The 18,283-nt window shown below is 38.3% G+C and overlaps 1 long non-coding RNA gene across 1 annotated transcript; it reads left to right on the top strand.

The window, feature by feature from the left end:
• The first annotated feature begins 14,101 nt into the window (after nt 1–14,101).
• On the top strand, nt 14,102–15,985 carry LOC132630487 (uncharacterized). The gene is made up of 2 exons (XR_009578595.1): nt 14,102–14,700; nt 14,934–15,985. It is a non-coding gene; the product is annotated as an uncharacterized LOC132630487 (long non-coding RNA).
• Nucleotides 15,986–18,283: the final 2,298 nt, after the last annotated feature.

The following is an 18,283-nucleotide window of genomic DNA, read 5'->3' as shown; positions in this document are numbered from 1 at the left end:
ATATTTTCTTAAATTACACATCATAACTAGTGTCCTGTATTTCACAAGTTTCTCTTTTAAATTGGTTTTCTCTCACCTCTCAAATTTATTTCTCCCTCACCCTTCTCTTTCTCTCTCTCCGTTCCCTCTCCTGCCCCAGATCTGTCAGATCTACTTCCCTTGCCTGATTCCTTCAAATATGTCAAGTTACTTCATCAGGAAAATTGTTCAAGATTGCGACAGTGGAAGTGTCAGAATGACAAGAACTAGTAACGGATCTCTTCTTGATGGCACAGAGCACATAATCTCTGCAATCCTCATCGAATTTTTGAAGAATAACACTAGAGAGCTCGTACCCCTTCTCTTTCTCTCTCTCCGTTCCCCTCTCCATATCTAGATAGAGGAATATGTAATTCATTCTCTAAAAAAACGTTACTTGAAGTGCCAGGTAGCTTCAAATCAGCATCAATTCTCGATTTAGTTATGGAGGCAACTCTTCACTGTTGATGTTGCTATAAATCAGATTCCTTTGAGACCTCTAAGTTTCTCTGATTTACAAATCTCTGAAGAAAAGGAGTGACGTTTTGGTTTGTTCTTTACTTTTCCGACACTGCCACTTCTTCTCCGCAGCGGCAGCGGTGGTTCACCGGTGGTTAAACGCATACTCCACCTCCGATGAGAGTTGTGGAGCTTCATGCTCACCAAGTGTTTGATAAAACGTTTCAGTATATTTTCGTTGTATTTCAATGTATTTCTAATTTATAAAACAATTTTCTGATATATTTCATTGTATTCCATTGTATATACGCATACTACAATTTTATATTTCTTAAACAATCAATCATATTTCATTGTATTCCAGTGTATATTTTTCTGTATTTGGAAGTATTTCTAAAAGTTTGGAATGGAGTAATTTGGAGAGAGAAACGTGGGTTATTATGGAACTTCAACAGTTATGCGTGATACATGGTTGATTTAATTTGACTTACCATTTAAAATGAAAGAAGAGAATCTGTTCCATAAATACAACCTATTTTGACTCTGCCAGCTTTTGTATTTCAGTGTATTTCAAAAATGCGAACTCAGCCCGGATTTTGTATTTCCATGTATTTCCCTGTATTTCAAAAACGCGAAATACAACAGAAATACAACAAAAACTAGCTACGATTTGTAAATATAGAAAAAGTAGCTATAAATTGTTAGAAGTTGTTAAAAGGTAGCTGTTTATGTAAGTTCCTCTAGTCTTTTTCCCTTCTTCTTTAAATTTCTTAAAGCTTCTAGTAGGATAAAAATATATTCTTTTAGCCATGTTATATAGTACCAGGTAATATTAACATATTAGTATTAAGTAATTAAATTAATTAATATACCTTAGAAATTATAGTTGCTAGCACTTCAATAAATTATGACATATTCCAAAGTTTAGCGAAATAAAAATGCTATAGTAAAATATTATAGTAGCTATTTATAAAGTGTAAATCTAGAATAGTATTTCTACTTGATTAAAAAAAATGATAAATAATAATTATGATAAAAATGAAAAAATAAAATAAAATTAGTAGTGATAGTAGTATTAGTAGTAGTAGTAATAGTACTACTACTAATAATGATAATAGCGAAAGTAACTAGTAAAAATGGTAAAAGCTAAGCTATTTGATTTATTACTAATTTAGAAGCTCGAAGAGAGAAATCGGAAGAAAGAAGGGTAAAAAATTGGGTGTCAAAAATCAGTAGGTGAGATCAACTCACTGATAACCAACGAAAATCTTCCTAAAGTATTTTAGGATTGCGACTGGGGACCCGAAGCTGTGGCCCTTCCAGTTGGCTCAGAAGGAAGGATGACAAACCATGTTGAGAGATATTCCATGGTTCACACCTATCCCTTCAACATTGGATTCTTGCCACTAGTTTCTCGTTTCATCGAGACGTTCTACCGAAGGTATCAGGTCTGTCAAGGCCAAATTTCCCCTCAACAATTGAGGATTGTTTACTGCATCTAGAACCTTGCTGACCACGCCGGACTTGCCTTTACCATCGACCACCTGATGCAACTATATTCACCTCGTCTCTTCCGGGGCGAAATGGTTTATTTATTTCCTCGGGGCTCCCACGAACTGATAACCAGTGCTGAGGATGACTTCAATTAGGGTTGGTGTGACCGGTTCGTAATGATTTGAATAAATATTCTCCGTCGTGCTTTCCCGGAGCCCTTCCCAGAAGCCTGGAACCATACTCTTAAGTCTGGCCTACCCTGATTCCTTTATCTGAATTTTTTGTCAGCGCTGATACATAACTTGCTCTTATTTTAAAGCCGCCCTTGTAGCCTCTGGCTATGTGCATGGAATGTTTGATTGGGTTATGGATATGATGTACGCTACTTCGGGGTTAATTAGGACCTGGAAAACCCTCACTGACTGGTGGAGAGGAAAGAACTACAGTAAGAAAACTGACCCTATGCCACCACTTTTTCGCGCAAGCCTCTCCTCACTTTCTTATGAACTTCTTCCAATCTTGCACAGGTATCCCTGCAAGGCGGTCTTCTGCCCGGAAGATCCCCTCAAGTCAGACTACTTTTTCCAACACATGATTGCTGCCACCCGGAACTTAGGCGACTGGAAGCACAGGGCGCGTAGCCTTACGTAACCCGCTGGTACTTTGGCCGAGGGGATAGGTTCCCGAGTGAGGACCCGACGCCGCCTTCTAGGAGCATGGAGGGAAGTGCAGGCCAGCCGCGGGGTGGTGAATGTTGACGACGAGGATGAAGACCACCCGACCCTCGGTAATGCAGAGTTTTTTGACCGAGAGCATGCCGATCCTGAATCCCTAGAAACACACCTCAAAATTTGTGATCCCAGGGAGAGCTCTGCCCAACCTGGATCCTTTGCCGAAAACTTGGAAACAATACTGGCCCACCTTGCAACGAGATAGTAGCCCCGACAGCGAGGAACCGGGGACCCCTCCCCATGTTGGGGGCGATCCGTTCTCCTCCTAAGAATTATCACCTTCTCGGGCCTGCGTGCCCATATTTTAATTTTTGATATTGCTCAGTTCCAACAAACTTTTTTTTTTCTTTTAGTTTGGTTCATTTATGAAGTCGGGCCTGTCGGCTTACTTCTTTTACTTTTTTTCCCTTAGGTGGTATTGGCCTGGGGGTAATTTTAATGCAATGCACTTGTCTTTATGACTTGATTTTTTGCTTATTTTCTGTATTTTTCATTTTCCCGACCCAGACTTAACAATTCTTATTTCAAAGGGAAACATATCTGAACTGAGTATCTACAAAGTCTCAGAAGAGGCAGTCGTTTAGTTTTTCCTCTTACTATTTCGAGCTATAACTCTCGTGCGAGGCTTATAACAAACATGCCCGATTAACATGCCAGGAAAATTTTCATTCGGTTGCTACTGTATCCAAACTTTAATCTTCTTTCCTTTTAAAATTTTGAAAGAAGTCTTATTAATAAGAGAGAGCCTTTATTTCTCAGTGCTTTAGAAAAGGACATCTCCAATTCGTTTTGGCACAGGTTTTGGATATGCTTAAATTTGCATCCGCTTAATTTACTTGCTTTCAGTGGCAAAGACTTTTCAAAGGAATGAAAATTTTATTGATTCCCTTAAATTTTATATAGGTGACAAAACATAAACATGGCCTCCATCTAGTGTGGTCGGTCCGATTACATGTTCGCTTCTTCTTTCGCTGTTCGATGCATGTGTATAGCCCCCCAGTGTTTGGGAGTAAGGATGAAATTCCAAGCACTGGTGAATGCCTTTGGGAAAATATTTAGATAACCGAACAACGTTTCCTCGTTAAAAACTTTGTCGGAAAAATGCAATTGGGACAAAAATCGGATGAAGAAAAAAAGAGCGCACCACCGCCGGTAACGATCTCACCGGTCAGACATAGTACCTTTTAAGGAATCTGACGTTCCAATTGCTTGGGACTTTGTCTCCGCATCTATCTTCCAGCTAGTATGTTCTTTTGCCTCCAATACCGATCACCTGGTAAGGACCTTCCCAATTTAGCCCAAGCTTTCCCACATTGGCATCTTGAGTATTTCGTGTCACCTTTTGAAGCACGAAGTCCTTGAATTTAAAGTCCTGGAGATTGGATCGACGGTTGTAGTAACGTTCTATTCGCTGCTTTTGGGCGATCATCTGAACATACGCTAGATCCCTGTGTTCTTCTAGCAAGTCCAATTATACCAACATTGCTTCTGAGTTAGCTTGTTCTTGAGCCCAATCGTACCTTGGACTGGGCATACCGACTTCCACCAGGATCAATGCCTCCGCCCCATATACTAGAGAAAAGAGAGTTTCCCCAGTGCTCGATTTTTGCGTTGTTCTATAAGCCTAAAGCACCTCCGGTAGTTTGGACGGCCAAGAGCACTTGCATCCTCTAACTTTTTCTTCAAATTTTGGATGATAGTTTTTTTTTTGTTTATTCCACCTGACCATTCCTACTGGGGTGTTACAGAGAGAAATTTATGCACTTGATATTCAAATCCTCCAGGAACTTAGTAATCTTGGACCTCATGAACTGTGGGCAATTATCACAAGTTTTTTCCTTCGGAATTTTGAACTGATAGATTATGTTCGGCCAGATGAAGTCGATTACCTCATTCTCTCGGACCTTCTTTTATGCTGCTGCCTTGACCCATTTAGAGAAATTTGTTACAATCAATATGAAACGCACTTGACCAGGTCATGCCGGCAGAGGTTCGATGATATCCACCCACCATTTCATGAATGGCCAAGGGAAAATCACCGGATGTAGCTCTTCGCCCGGTTGGTGAAACATCTAAGCGTATCGCTGGCACTTATCGCACTTACGGACGAACACCTTCGCATCTTTCTCTATTCTAGGCCAATAGTATCCTGCTCGGAGCAATTTCTTAGCAAGTGATTCTGCACCCGAATGATTGCCGCATATGCCCTCATGCACTTCACACTTTACATAGTCTGATTCCTCAGGCCCTGTACTCCTCACTATCAGACCAAAAAAGCATCTCCAATAAAGCAAACCACCTGTTATCCCCGGGCTAGCTTGAGACCTACAATCAAAGCTTCGTATTCCGCTTCATTTTTAGTTAGAGGCACGCTACTAGTTGTTTGCCTTAAAATTTCTCCTGTTGGGGTGTGAAGGACCATACCCAGCCCCATTCCTTTCACGTTGGATGCCCCATCTGTGAAGAGCATCAAAACTCTGGATGCAACCTCTTGTACAAAGAAAGGTTCCTTTTTGGCTTAGGGGTTACACTCGGGCTGAAATCGTCCACAAAGTCCACGAGGACTTGCGATTTAATCGCAGTACGGGGTTTATATTTAATATCAAATTCACTTAAATCGGCCGCCCACTTTTCTAATCACCCTGACATCTCGGGTTTGTGAAGTACATTTGATAAAGGGAACATAGTCACAACGATAATTGGGTGATACTGGAAGTATGGCCGAAGCTTTCGCCAAGCCATTACTAATGCGAAGGCAATTCTTTCTAAGAGAGGGTAAAATGTTTCGACCCCAGACATGACTCGACTTACATAATAAATAGGGAATTTTGTGCCGTGGTCTTCCCGCACCAAGACAACACTTACCGCTACTTCTGAGACAGCCAAGTAAACCAGTAACAACTCTTCGTCCTTCGGCTTCGACATGAGAGGAGGGGAGGACAAGCATGCTTTGAGATCTCGCAGTGCCTGCTGACACTCCGGTGTCCACTCAAAGTCATTCTTTTTCTTAAGCAAGGAGAAGAACTTATGGCACTTCTCCGAAGAACTAGATATGAACCTGCTAAGCACAGCTACTCGATCGGTTAACCGCTAAACCACCTTCACATCCTCTAGGATATCTAGAATGTCCTCAATCAAATTTATCTTCTCTAGGTTTATTTTATCCCCTGTTGAGAGACAAGAAAACCTAAGAACTTGCTAGACCCGACTCCGAATGCACATTTCTTTGGATTCAACTTCATGTTATACTGTCTTAGGACCTCAAACATATCCTGCAAATGACTTATGTGGTCCCCAACACGGAGACTCTTGACCAGCATATCATTAATATACACTTCCATTGTTTTGCCAAATTTTTGCTCACTATCTGCATTCATGGTTAAACTCTTTTACAGTTTCTAATCCTCAAATATGGTACATTACTCTTGTCACTGTGAATCACTTTTCTTTCCCTATGCCTCCATCTCTATGAAATTGTTCGCAATGAAGTCCCCTCTATCCAATGCTAAATTAGCAAGGAAATCTGCAAGTTTATTTCCTTCCCTAAATATATGAGTAAACACAATTCTCTTTCACCTATAATCTTCCAGATTTCCTCCATAGTGTTAATTATATGCCAAGGACAACTCCATTTCTTATCAATTACATTCTTTAGTATCATAGAGTCTATTTCCACCACCATCTGGGTAATATTCCTTCTGTCCATATATTTCAAAGCCTGGAGTATAGCTTCTGCCTCAGCTTCTGTTTTAGAATAATTACCATTCTTCATCTCTTAAGCTTGAGCTTGAGCATATACTTCAAAGCCTGGGTGTAGGTCTGTTTCAGGTTGACTTCATGGTTTATTAGTTCCGAGGACTTGCCAGTGCTATCTTGAAGACTCTTTTTCCTCATTCCAACAGGCTTGTCTTATTTACTTTATTTTGTTTTGTTCAAGTCATGACTTAAAGGCTCTTGTACTAGTCTAGACCAGATTTTAGGAAATGTATTTGTAAAGTCTTGTATACACTTACACATTTTATAAATGGAAAATTATTTATCAATGAGTTATTTTATATTGTTCTTAAATGTGTGATTTGGGAAGGAAAGGGTTCTCCTACTAGGTGAGAATAAGTAGGTGCTCGCTCAAATTTGGGTCGTGACAATAACACCAGCATATAACTTTCAACTTGCTCCATAACGGCAACCCATGGAGCTCTCCTCCGAAGCTATTCCAACAGTCTTCCGGACCAAATGGTTCTTCCAGTGCAATGGCATTTCCTCCGGTGACACTTAATGCTGACTCATCTTTGGCTTGTCCTTTAAGCCACGTGGCCTATCAATATAGGTCGAGTTGTATTATACAAATTTATCCCAATACAACTATTATATTATTGTTGACCTTTTGATTGATTGCTGATGTTTTAGTTCGTCTTCGGGCGGTTCTTTTGTTTCTTAGATTGTTTATGTATTCCTCAATTCCACAAAATATTTATGCGTAACTTATGCTATACAGTAAATTCCCTCATACTAGCCTTATAATATGGAGTGTATCATATGTGCAAAACAAGGTGATCTTTCAGTTATGAAATAAGAAAGGTGATTTTGTGTGTGAAACGATAAAAATAGAGTGATTTCTTGTTACAAACAAAGAAAAGTTACCTTATCATACAATTTATAGAGGAATCTAACTCATAGTTTTAGAACATCTCATTTTCTTTATACAATTTTTTTTTTGTTTTTATTTGTTCAGGAAGAATACAACAACAATAACATGCCCAGTGTAATTCCATAAGTGGAGTTGTTCAAGAAGAATAATATTAATATTAATTTCTAATGTGCTTCATATATAGTATGCTGCATCATACGTAGAGAAAGAAGTTCTGTAAAGGTCCTATAAAGTTTTCCATTGTCGTCTTGATCTAAAAGTTCCATTACTTAACTACAGTACAACTTTTGAGTTTGAAAAAAGAAACAAAGAAAAAAAAAGCTTTTCCATTGTCGTCTTGCTCTAAAAGTTCCATTACTTAACTACAGTACAACTTTTGAGTTTGAAAAAAGAAACAGAGAAAAAAAAAAGCATCTCTCCTAACGAATACCATATGATTCAGTTTACTTTTCCCCCTATAATTTGTATGATTCAAAGGCTAGTCATATGTATGGAATAAAATTAGAAAATCATGCTGATAGCATGGTATTGCTACTAAAAAATTACTACTATTTTCCCACTAAAATTTTCCACAGAAAAATATTTAGTGTAGTGGTGTAACACTTTAGTTTGAAGAACGAAATTCTCTCTAGCCAAAACCCTAGTTTTCCATGCAAACCCTAGCTTAGGTCGGCCATCAAACTGAAAAAATGGCCGCCACGACCACTGGTTAGCCACTTATGGTTGGTGACCAGCCCTCTTATACTCCCTTTACATCACTAAACACGATCTCTAATCCACCGGAATCATCTAAATCAAAATACAATGAGTTTTCAAGCCTACAATTATGAGTCCCATGCAAAACCCTACTTCCACGTCGAGTATTCCAATGAAACAGGTCTCGGTTATTAATGGTACACTAGTTTTACATGGACACAAAAGGAAGTTGATGAAATGGAAGTTATGGAGAATCTCAAATATGCAGTCATTGGGAAATTTTCGAATGGTTGGCCAGAACTTGAGGAGTTAAGAACTATTCTTCCTATACAATGTGGCATGATAGGAAAGTGTCAAATTGGACTATTTTGATCTAGACATGTGTTGATTTGTCTATCCTTAATGGATGATTTTATTAAGCTTTGTTCAAAGGGTTCATATTATTTGCAGTCTAAGGATGGATACTCGTATCAAATGCGACCATTGATATATGATTCTAAGTTCAAGATTTATGAACAAACTTCGAAGGTAGTTTCTTGGATATCGTTTCTCAATCTAATGCCAACATATTTTGTTCTTGAATCTTTGTTTTCACTTGCTACTGCTGTTGGGATCCCATTGCAACTAGATCTTGCTATTATTAATCATACTAGACCTAGTTGTACAAGAGTCAAAGTGTTGGTAGATTTACTATCTGATCTCCCAAAATCTTTTAATATGGAAATTGAGGATGTGGAGACAAAGGAGGTTAGAGTGGATAAAGTGAAGATTCATTAAGATTATCTTCCTAAATATTGTGGAAAATGTAGATTTCAAGGGCACAATGAGGATGGATGCTGGAATTTACATCCTTAACTGTTTGAGGTGGAAACTTCTCAAGAAGAAGAGGAACCTAGTACTGATAATAGGGGTAAAGATAAAGAAATAGTTGTGAAGCCTGTTATTGCCAATGGAGATAAAGGAAAAGCAATAGCTGGGAGTAATGAACAAGTAGTGGATGCTATGAAACCTGTTGATCCTGTTGTTGTTCAGGACTGTCATGATACATTTTAGGATCACGCGGGCAGCTACCATTCCTACCGCGGTAGGCGAACCCTTGACCCAAAACAAATCCATATCTAAGTAGAGGACGAAATTCACTATCTTTCAAGGCATTTTATAAACAAAAGCGGAAGTAAACCAGTATGCATATATAAATAAAATAAAGGAAGTATTTACACAAACTTCTTTTCCCATGACCTAGTCTAGACTAGTATAAGAGCGACTAAGATTGGAATATTGAATACAACTATAACTCTAAGACTCAGTCTCCATCTCGAAATGAGAATGATGGCGGCCTTCTAGATAGGCACCGTGCATCTTTCGGAAAACTTCAAATCAATCCATAACTTGCAAAACTCTACACCCCAAAAAGGGTGTAGCAAGAGTAGTATCCGTACAACACTTGTACTAGTAAGCATCATAGGCTAACAATGGTTAGAAGAACATATCAGTATTAGAATTCACAAATAAGCATGGTGGGTAAAACTAGGTTGACAATGCACATTACCTACCACTAGGCTCAACAAATAAAGATTCTTATTCTTATCAATTCCTCCCTAGTGGTCCGTTTTGCCTAACTAACATTATGCTTCCTTTTAACTCATACAACATACAATAGACAAATTGGTTCAAGTATCACCAGTCACCTACCATTACGCTATCTACTCTTAGAATCTGGAAGTTATCACGTCATTCTGATATTCATTATTCACCTACATCTAGGAAGCCAAAATGTACAACTGAGCCAACGCGTGTCAAACATAAGTAATTTCAAGATCATGGACTATGGTTATAGCAACTAAGCCCAACTGTGCCAAGTCTCAATACATCCAATCCAAATCCGTATATCACAAGAATATCACAATAGAAGCCATAGTACAATGCAATGCAATAATGTATGGAATGTGAATGCAATGTATATGCACCGTACACATGTACTTCGATGATGGAACATCACATCTCGGCAGCACAAGCCATGGGGGACTCGCGAAGTCCATGTACTTCACAATTCTAGCAACAACCTCGACAATCGCTACCTCACAATTCCAGCAACAACCTCGGCAATCACTACCACTCATCCTCGATTTCGGGATAAACATCGGACATCGGTCCTCACGTCACTCTCATCCAACTGAGCCCAGTTCATAACAGTGTTTTCTTAAGTATCATCAATGTATCAACAGTATATCATGAAGGATGAGAATGCGTGCAATGTATGAGTTCAATGTCAATAGTGAAATCAATATCAAAGGTACTACATATGGCCACACCAACAGTATCAATAAAAGGATACACAATAAGCCATAATGGAATCACTATCCTCATCTTAACGACAAGAAGTAAGGTGCTACAATGTCATGAACGAGATTAACACTAGTCACTAATGCCCAGCATGGACAAATCACAATAACAATATTACCTCATTCCTTTACTTCCTAACGAGATATATGATAACTACGCTTTCTAACTTATAACATCAACCACTAAACATCTAGTCTAGAATCATTTTATGTTCTTTAGCACATTTATCAATTTCAATAGCAAATTATGATTCAATATTAAATAACACAAGACATGATTATGTATATCATGCGGGAACTGCTCATCAATAGAACATAATAAGCCAAGTACCAAACAACTAGTCTTTCAAGCCACATAAAAACCACCAATACTCAAAGGAACATCAACACACGAACCTAGGGAAATCTACAGGCCACAAGCCCAAACACATAATCCACATAACAGTACGAACCTAAGATTTTCATCCCAAACTTCGAAATCCTGTACATGCATTCTCCGTTTCATCTAATACACGAGTTATGTAAGTCTAACTAGAGTCTACTAAGAAAGGAAGCCGTAGCCTACCTCAGGGCTGAACAGGTGCGCGAACGTCCACTTGGATTCCATCTTCCATCTTTGTAGCAAGCTTGTAGGTCCGGAGGGTCTAAGAACGATGGATGCATTCGAGTAATTGAGGAGTAACGGGGTCATTGGGGGGTAAAATCATCATTTTGAACATACTCAATCTAGATTATTGCTTATGCTATTACACCTCCTTAATAAAGAACAATATTTTACCTAAATCAAACTTGCATTACTACTACACTAACAATTTAACCCAATTAGGAAAATAGATGATTTAGGCTTTAGAACTTGCTATTTAGTCTAGGTTTGCAATAGAGAAATATCTTGAAGTTACTAATTATTCTAGGTCCATCATTACCACACAAAGAGGTCTTGCAAGATTTGGGGAAAGAACCCTCATTTAGTATTCTACCATAATCACAAATGGTGTGAGAAGAAAAGGTGGAATCAAAGGAGAAGAAATGGGGGATTTAAGTAGATTACGTTCCCACATTTTGGTCTCAAGAAGCTGAAAAATTGCCTCCAGTTAGCGGCTGCTACTTGGTTAAATAAATATTAGGTCAAGTAACCAAATGAGTTTTAAATAGGGAAATGACTGCCCATCAACCGTTGTGGCGGTCTAGTGGTCGCTGTGGTGGCACCGCTTTAGTGGTAGCCCTGCTGCTGGGACAGTCCATTAATATTCCTCCACTCCGCTTTAGTGGAGCTACATGCTGCTGTGGCACCAATGCTAGGGCGACAGGTCTGTTGCTATAACGGCGTAATTGGGCCTAGTGGACCAAATTCAATATTCTACATGTGAATCGCACGACTACTCCAATCAAGTTAGCGATTTTTAAGAACGTAAGGATCCGGAGGTATTTTTTTTAAGGGTCAAGGTCACAAATTTCATGGAAGTCATAATAACGACGAAACGGGTCGTTACAAGGACCAAAAGAAAAAAGAAATAATTATCACAATAGAAGGATATTTAATGCTAGATTGGTATCAAATGATAGAGTACTTGGCGATGCAGGAATTTGGAATGTTGTGAAGGATAATAGAGTCCGTGTTTTAGCAGGACAAGGAGAATCTAAGAATGAAAAGGAGCATGGTCAACATAAGTGGAAATTTCAAATGTGGTTGTCCATAACAAGTTTGATGTGTCACAAAATGATGATTAGATGGAAGAGGTAAATAAAGAGTATATCAGGAGCCATGAGGATGATGACCGCACCAAACCCAAGCTAGGGTGTCAACAAGTTGATCAGATCATAGTTGGAAATGTTCAAACTACAAGTCTTGGAAGTAAATTGTGGAGTGATAGAGTGGAAAATGAAGAAGGGGAAATTTGTGAAGTGTTTGGTATTTTTGAACTTTCAGATCATATTCAGGAATCAGAGAGCAAACAGGGAAATCAGGACAAAGATCTGATGGGGAGTCAATCAAAAAGTAGTGAATCAATTCAGGAGATAGAGGATCATGTTGAGAGTCTTCATATGCAGAACTTTGAAGAAATTAGGGATGGTGTTGATCATTGACATAGCCCGGCTGATGGTGTTGTGACATGTGCTAAGGGAGGTGATGCTGAACAATCCTTTGAGACTCTTAATATGCAGAACTTTGAAGAAATTGGGGATGATGTTGACTATTCACATAGTCAAGTTGATGGTGTTGTGACATGTGCTAAGGGAGGTGATGCTGAACAATCCTTTGATCTAGAAGGAAGAATTGATCTGGAAAACTCAGTATTCAGAACTGCAGATGATGAGAAGAGTTTGTCCATGATGGAGGCTAAGCATATGTAGAAGGTAATTGACATAAAGGGTGAAGAAGCATCAAATATTAGCCCTTGTCCATTAAGGGTAAAGTCACAGCATGAGGAGCAAACTACAATGTCAAATCAAGCAATTATACATGTTTACAACCCACAAGATCTTCAGTTGACTATTCTCAATAAGATTTCTCCTATGAAGGAATTGCATGATCTGGTGTCACACAATATTGATTTAAATGGTGCAGAAATGGGTGATGAAGTGTCAATTGGTGGTAAGAAAGCATAACACAATATCATAGAAAAGGCTGAAGCTATTTCTATAGTGCTTGGGAAGGTTAGCAAAGAAGCTGGTATTTCACCAAAAACACAAGGTAAAGGCACCGGAAAAAACAAGAAACAAAGTGTCATCGATCAACATCCTACTAGGGTGTCAACAAGGAGTGGTGCTTATAAATCTAAGTCTAAATGATCCTTAAAACTCTTTTTTGGAATATCAAATCTGTAAGAACTCAGAAGGCTTTTCATAGAGTGAAAATGGTGCACAGGCATCACAAATTTTTTCTAATTGTATTGATGGAGCCTTTTCAACATACTAGTAAAATTCATCAGTATAGGAGAAGAATAGGCATGCCATATGCCAACAATAATTGTAGTGGAAAAATCTGGTTTTTTGTGAATGACCATATTGATGTGGAAATATTAGAGGACACTGCTCAACAAGTCACTCTAAAGCTGTTTTTTCCCGAGATGGACAAGACTATGGTTGTAACTTTGGTGTATGCAAAATGTGATGCTTTTGAAAGACTTTCTTTATGGGATAGCATGTGTTGACACCCAATTTTTCCCCTCCAAAAATTTAAATTAACTAGTCAAGCTTCTTGAATCGCAAACAGAGTAAAAGAATTATTCAGAAAATCTACAATGCTTTCTAAAACAGCTTTTGGCGAGATTTTACCATTTCATTGGGAAAATACCTTAATAAATGTTTACGTATAAATTATGTCTATTTTATAACTTTTAAAATCAATTTATGACAGAAAGCAAGTGTTTATTTTAGTACGTATTTTATTGGTAAATTAAAGTCCTTCACTATGTAGTCCATTATTTTACTCTGTTAAGTCGAGAAGTTTAATTAGCTAGTTGGATATTTAATTTATCTCAAACTTATTTAAAATGGGTCGGATTTTACAAGATTTGATTGAGTTGGCTAATTTTCACAAAAATGGGTTACCATTTAAATTCAATCATAGTCATATTTTCTAAACCTCAAAGACCAGCCTTTCCAGCCCATTTATCTGATCGTTCCAACCCAACACCTAAAATGACCCGGCCCATTCTCCTTATTTTCACACCCCCCCCCCCCCCCCCTAAAACAATAGCCTTGGGTCTCATTTTTAATCCACAAACAAAAAGGAAAAAAACAAAAACAAATGAACCCTATACCAAGAACGCAAGTGCCATTTTCAGCAAAGATTCTCATTTCCTTTCGGCCATACCAGGTTTTGTTGAGCTGAAAATAGCAGTCCTTTGATGGCATTTGTCCGCTAGCTCGGGTGAATTGAATTTCAAACAGTAACCTATTCCTTTTTTATTTTTCTTTTCAATTCTGCTTTGCTTCCCCTGTAAGATTCGGATTTCAAATGCATTCAAAATGAATTTCAACTTCAATAGCTGTCCCATGTCAAATTTGGACTTCCAAAAAAAACCTAGATGGGGTTCGAAAAATAGGACTCTCTATCTTCATTTACAAGAGGTTTGATACACCTCAGGAGAGGTTTGGAGACCCACAAATATGGTTTTTACACCTACAATGGGTTTTTACACCCTCAAGAGTAGAAACACTCAGACACTCAACTAAGCCTTGTGTTTCGAGGAAGTTTCTAGGTAATAGTTAAATTTTTGGTCTCTCTTCCGATTCATCAGACTAGTTGGTTTGGGTGAATGAGTGATCGACTCAACTCTCGTCGCCGCCATCGCTGCTTGACAAAAAAGTAATTCTCCTTTTTTATTTTAACATTTTTTTAAAGGTTTTGTTTGTTTATGCTTTTCTTTGGTTTAATTCAGCTTTATAAGATGTTTAGCTTCCATTTGGTTATTGATAAGAAATGATATGTTTTGATGACATGACAAACCCTAAGAAACCAGATACAATTAGGTTCATATGTCTGAACTTGGTTAACCTTATGATATCTCATATGCTGCTTGTCTAACACGCTCTTTGAAGGATCAAATGCCTACAGGAATTGCTCATGTATGAGAGACTAGTGATGTTGAGTCAGAAGGACCAGATGGTATCAGGTCTCCAGCCTTCTCAGCCAACAATGCATACTGACAGTGTATCTAGTACTTACAACGTGTTTGAAGAACAGATGAGGAGCTAAGTTCCTCCAGATAAAGGTTCTGGCCACTCAAGCTGAAGTTCAAATTCACAGCTGTAAAGTGAGCGGCTGAAAAGTACAATGCAGCTGAACAACGGTACCTCATCAAGGCCGACTGATTAACGGTCCATATTTCCTGAGTGGTCATCTCTACTCTCTCTCCGTGCATATAAAGACATCATCTTCCAAGAGAAGACTCTTCTTGCACAATTCAAAAATTGCTCCATCCAAAGTGCAAGTCTCCACCGTTCAAGGTGTTCCTCAAGAACAGAGCCACAGTAACCCGAAGGACCAGGTCTAGAACTGAAGATGTTTTAGGTCCTTAGGTTGTTGAGTCTCTATTCTTTTGTGCTTAAACTGTAAACATACTCTTCCATAAAATGAAGCTATTTGTAGGTGTCCTAAATTCTCAAGGTTGCTTCCACAAGCTCTTGAGTGGTACACTAGGCTAAAGTTAGCTTAGTTTTATTAGTGTGTGGCTAGAGTTAGTCACTGTGGTGAATTTTCAAAGGGTGCCTTTGAGTGGTACACTAGGATGGGGTAAATCTAGGTGTATTAGTGGTCCTTGGCTAGGGGTAGTCAAGGGTGGTGAGGGTTGCATGAGCGTTATTATAAGGGTGAGGGATTATGAGAGTTAATTCCTAGCTTACGACAGAGTTGTAACCTGAGTTGCTCGGTTAGTGGAGTTTAAATCCTATAGGGGTAGGTCGTGGTTTTTAATCCATTGAGCAAGGAGTTTTCCAAGTAAAAATCTTGTGTTGATTCTCGTACTGCATTACATAAGGGAACTGGTACACTACCGGGTCCCTCATATACTGTTTGGTGGACGCACAACTTATAACAATTATGTATGAAAGGCTTGGAGTAATTGCTCTATTTATGTTAGTAGTTTCTGTTTTCCAGGTTTGTTAAGTTACTTGCTGTTATGAGTTTTGAATGTTTGTGATTTCTCTTGGTATTTGTGTGTGCAAGAATGAAGTGACTCTCGCCATATTTAATTTCTGTTGTCGAATTTCATGTGATTATGTCGAATTTCATGTGATTATGTTGAAGTAGACATTTACACTCTTGTTGCTTTTCCTTAATTATGTATGTTTTGTTAAAGAAGTATAATTTTGTTTTCCTTTAGCCATTAACATCAGTGTTTAAGTTCCCTGTTCATTTTCATTTTTTAGTTAAGTCCCCATTTGAAGTGAAAGATAGCTGAGATGACTGTCTGCCTGTTTAGCTTTCCATCTGATTCTGTACTAAGTTCCATGTCAAATTTCATGTAAAACTCATGTTTCTAGAATCTCAGTTCTAGGAATTACACCTTGTGGAACCATTAATCACCATCACTTGTTGGTATTCTAATAAGATAGGAAAACCTTGCGAATTTTGTTTAAACGATGAGACGACTGTCTCTGAGAATCTAGTGTTTATCTTTCTCAATTCGAAAAATTGAAAAGCTAAAATGATATTTGTCCATGGGTTGTTTTCTTTCTATTATATGAACAGTGTAACACGATCTAGGAATTTCGTTGGCCAAAACCATGTTTAATGGGCTCTTATCAGTGTGATATCTTGAATTGGCATTATGTTATCTACTAGTTTATATACTTAATTATCTGCCCTCTTTCTTTGTTGGGATGTTCTGAACATATTTTACTCCAAATCAAGTTGGAAGATCTTAAGTTTGGTCATATTCGTTTAAAGATGAATTGTGCCAGCATAAGTTTTCGCCTCAAACATTTATAAAATTGATAGTGTGGCAACAGTTTGAGCCCAAAGTTATAACTCTTTTTGAATCAGTAAAGATTACCTTTTTTCTCATCGAAATCTGCTAATCTTGTCTTTTTTAGATGGTTTATTTGAGCAAGAGGTCTTTAAAGATTTGTGTAGTTAAATATCCTCTTAAGTTCACTTTTCTTGGAAACATATGAGTTAAGTAATGACATGCCAAGTGCCAAATTTATTTGTTTATTAGTGTCTGAAATAAATTCAAGTACTTGCTAGTAGTGGGAATGTGTCTTCACAGTTATCCTTTAATAAAATAGAGCGCCAGATTCTTCTTTAAGAAATAATATGCATCTTTCTTTATGTTCTACGATTTCCAGAACTTTGATTATACTGTGAATTGTTGTGATAGATTCAAAGTCTCGAGACCTGATTTTTTTTTCTTAATTATCTTAACCTATTTTCAAAGGAAAAAACTTACCAAATTATGATAATTAGTAAGTGAAGAATCTCATTTGAGCTATCTTGCCAAAATCCCTATGTTTCTGGATACTCATTCTTCACCTTTTCCTTTGCATGATTTGGGAGTTGCAAATCCCAACTGTCCTCGAGGCATTTTCATGGACTTGTTGCCATATTTTAGAGGGGATGGTGGGCTATATTTGATGCCCATTTTGTTGACCAAGAACTATTATGAGAACATTTAATTTGAGGCCATGCCTTGTCCGGAAAGGTTATCTCTTGGTTTAGGCGATGATTACCTCATAATAATATCACGAGGTAGGAACCAACATGCATTTGGCGAGGCAACTAGAATTGCCACTAGTTTGCAGCCAAGACATGTTTCGGGTTTCTTTGCCACATTCGAAACAAGATTCTGAGCCTCCGTAATCAAAGCTCTCAAAGTTTGATACTAGTCTGAGGGATATTATTTTTATGTTCATAAATGTCACCCTATGGCGTGGCATACCATTTTGACTAACTACTTTTCTTTTCGTTGTGCGAGGTACAAATAAAACAAGTATAGAGAGCAAAGCTCAAAGACGAAGTAAAAGGATCGGATGCTTAGAGCTTCGGACGAAGAACTAGAAGAGCATGGATTGCTCAGATTCGATAGAATGGCTAATAGAGGGGTGCTCAGATTCGATAGAATCGGCTAAGTTTTTGATACGTCTGCCTTCCAGCCCAATTTAGTGAAAAGCTGTTGGGAATTTGAGAAAATGTAAAACATAAAAGTTGTAGCCCTTTAAAATATCTTTCCAACGATATATTACGGACCCGAAACATAGTTTTGTACTAGGAGTTATGGCCATTTTACCAAACGTTGTCCGAATGGCCTAGGGCGCCGCCCCGGGCGACGCCCTAGGCACCACCCCAAGACAAAATTTGCATAAAAATGTAATTTTCATCAGGTCCTGTAGAATAGGCCAAGTGCGCCGCCCAGGGCGACTCTCGGGGCGACGCACCAGGCCAAATTATG

The sequence above is a fragment of the Lycium barbarum genome, chromosome 3, assembly GCF_019175385.1.
Source record: "Lycium barbarum isolate Lr01 chromosome 3, ASM1917538v2, whole genome shotgun sequence".
NCBI classification, from domain to species: domain Eukaryota; kingdom Viridiplantae; phylum Streptophyta; class Magnoliopsida; order Solanales; family Solanaceae; genus Lycium; species Lycium barbarum.
Note: the sequence above shows the minus strand (reverse complement) of the source record. Positions and strands in the feature narration are given on the sequence as shown.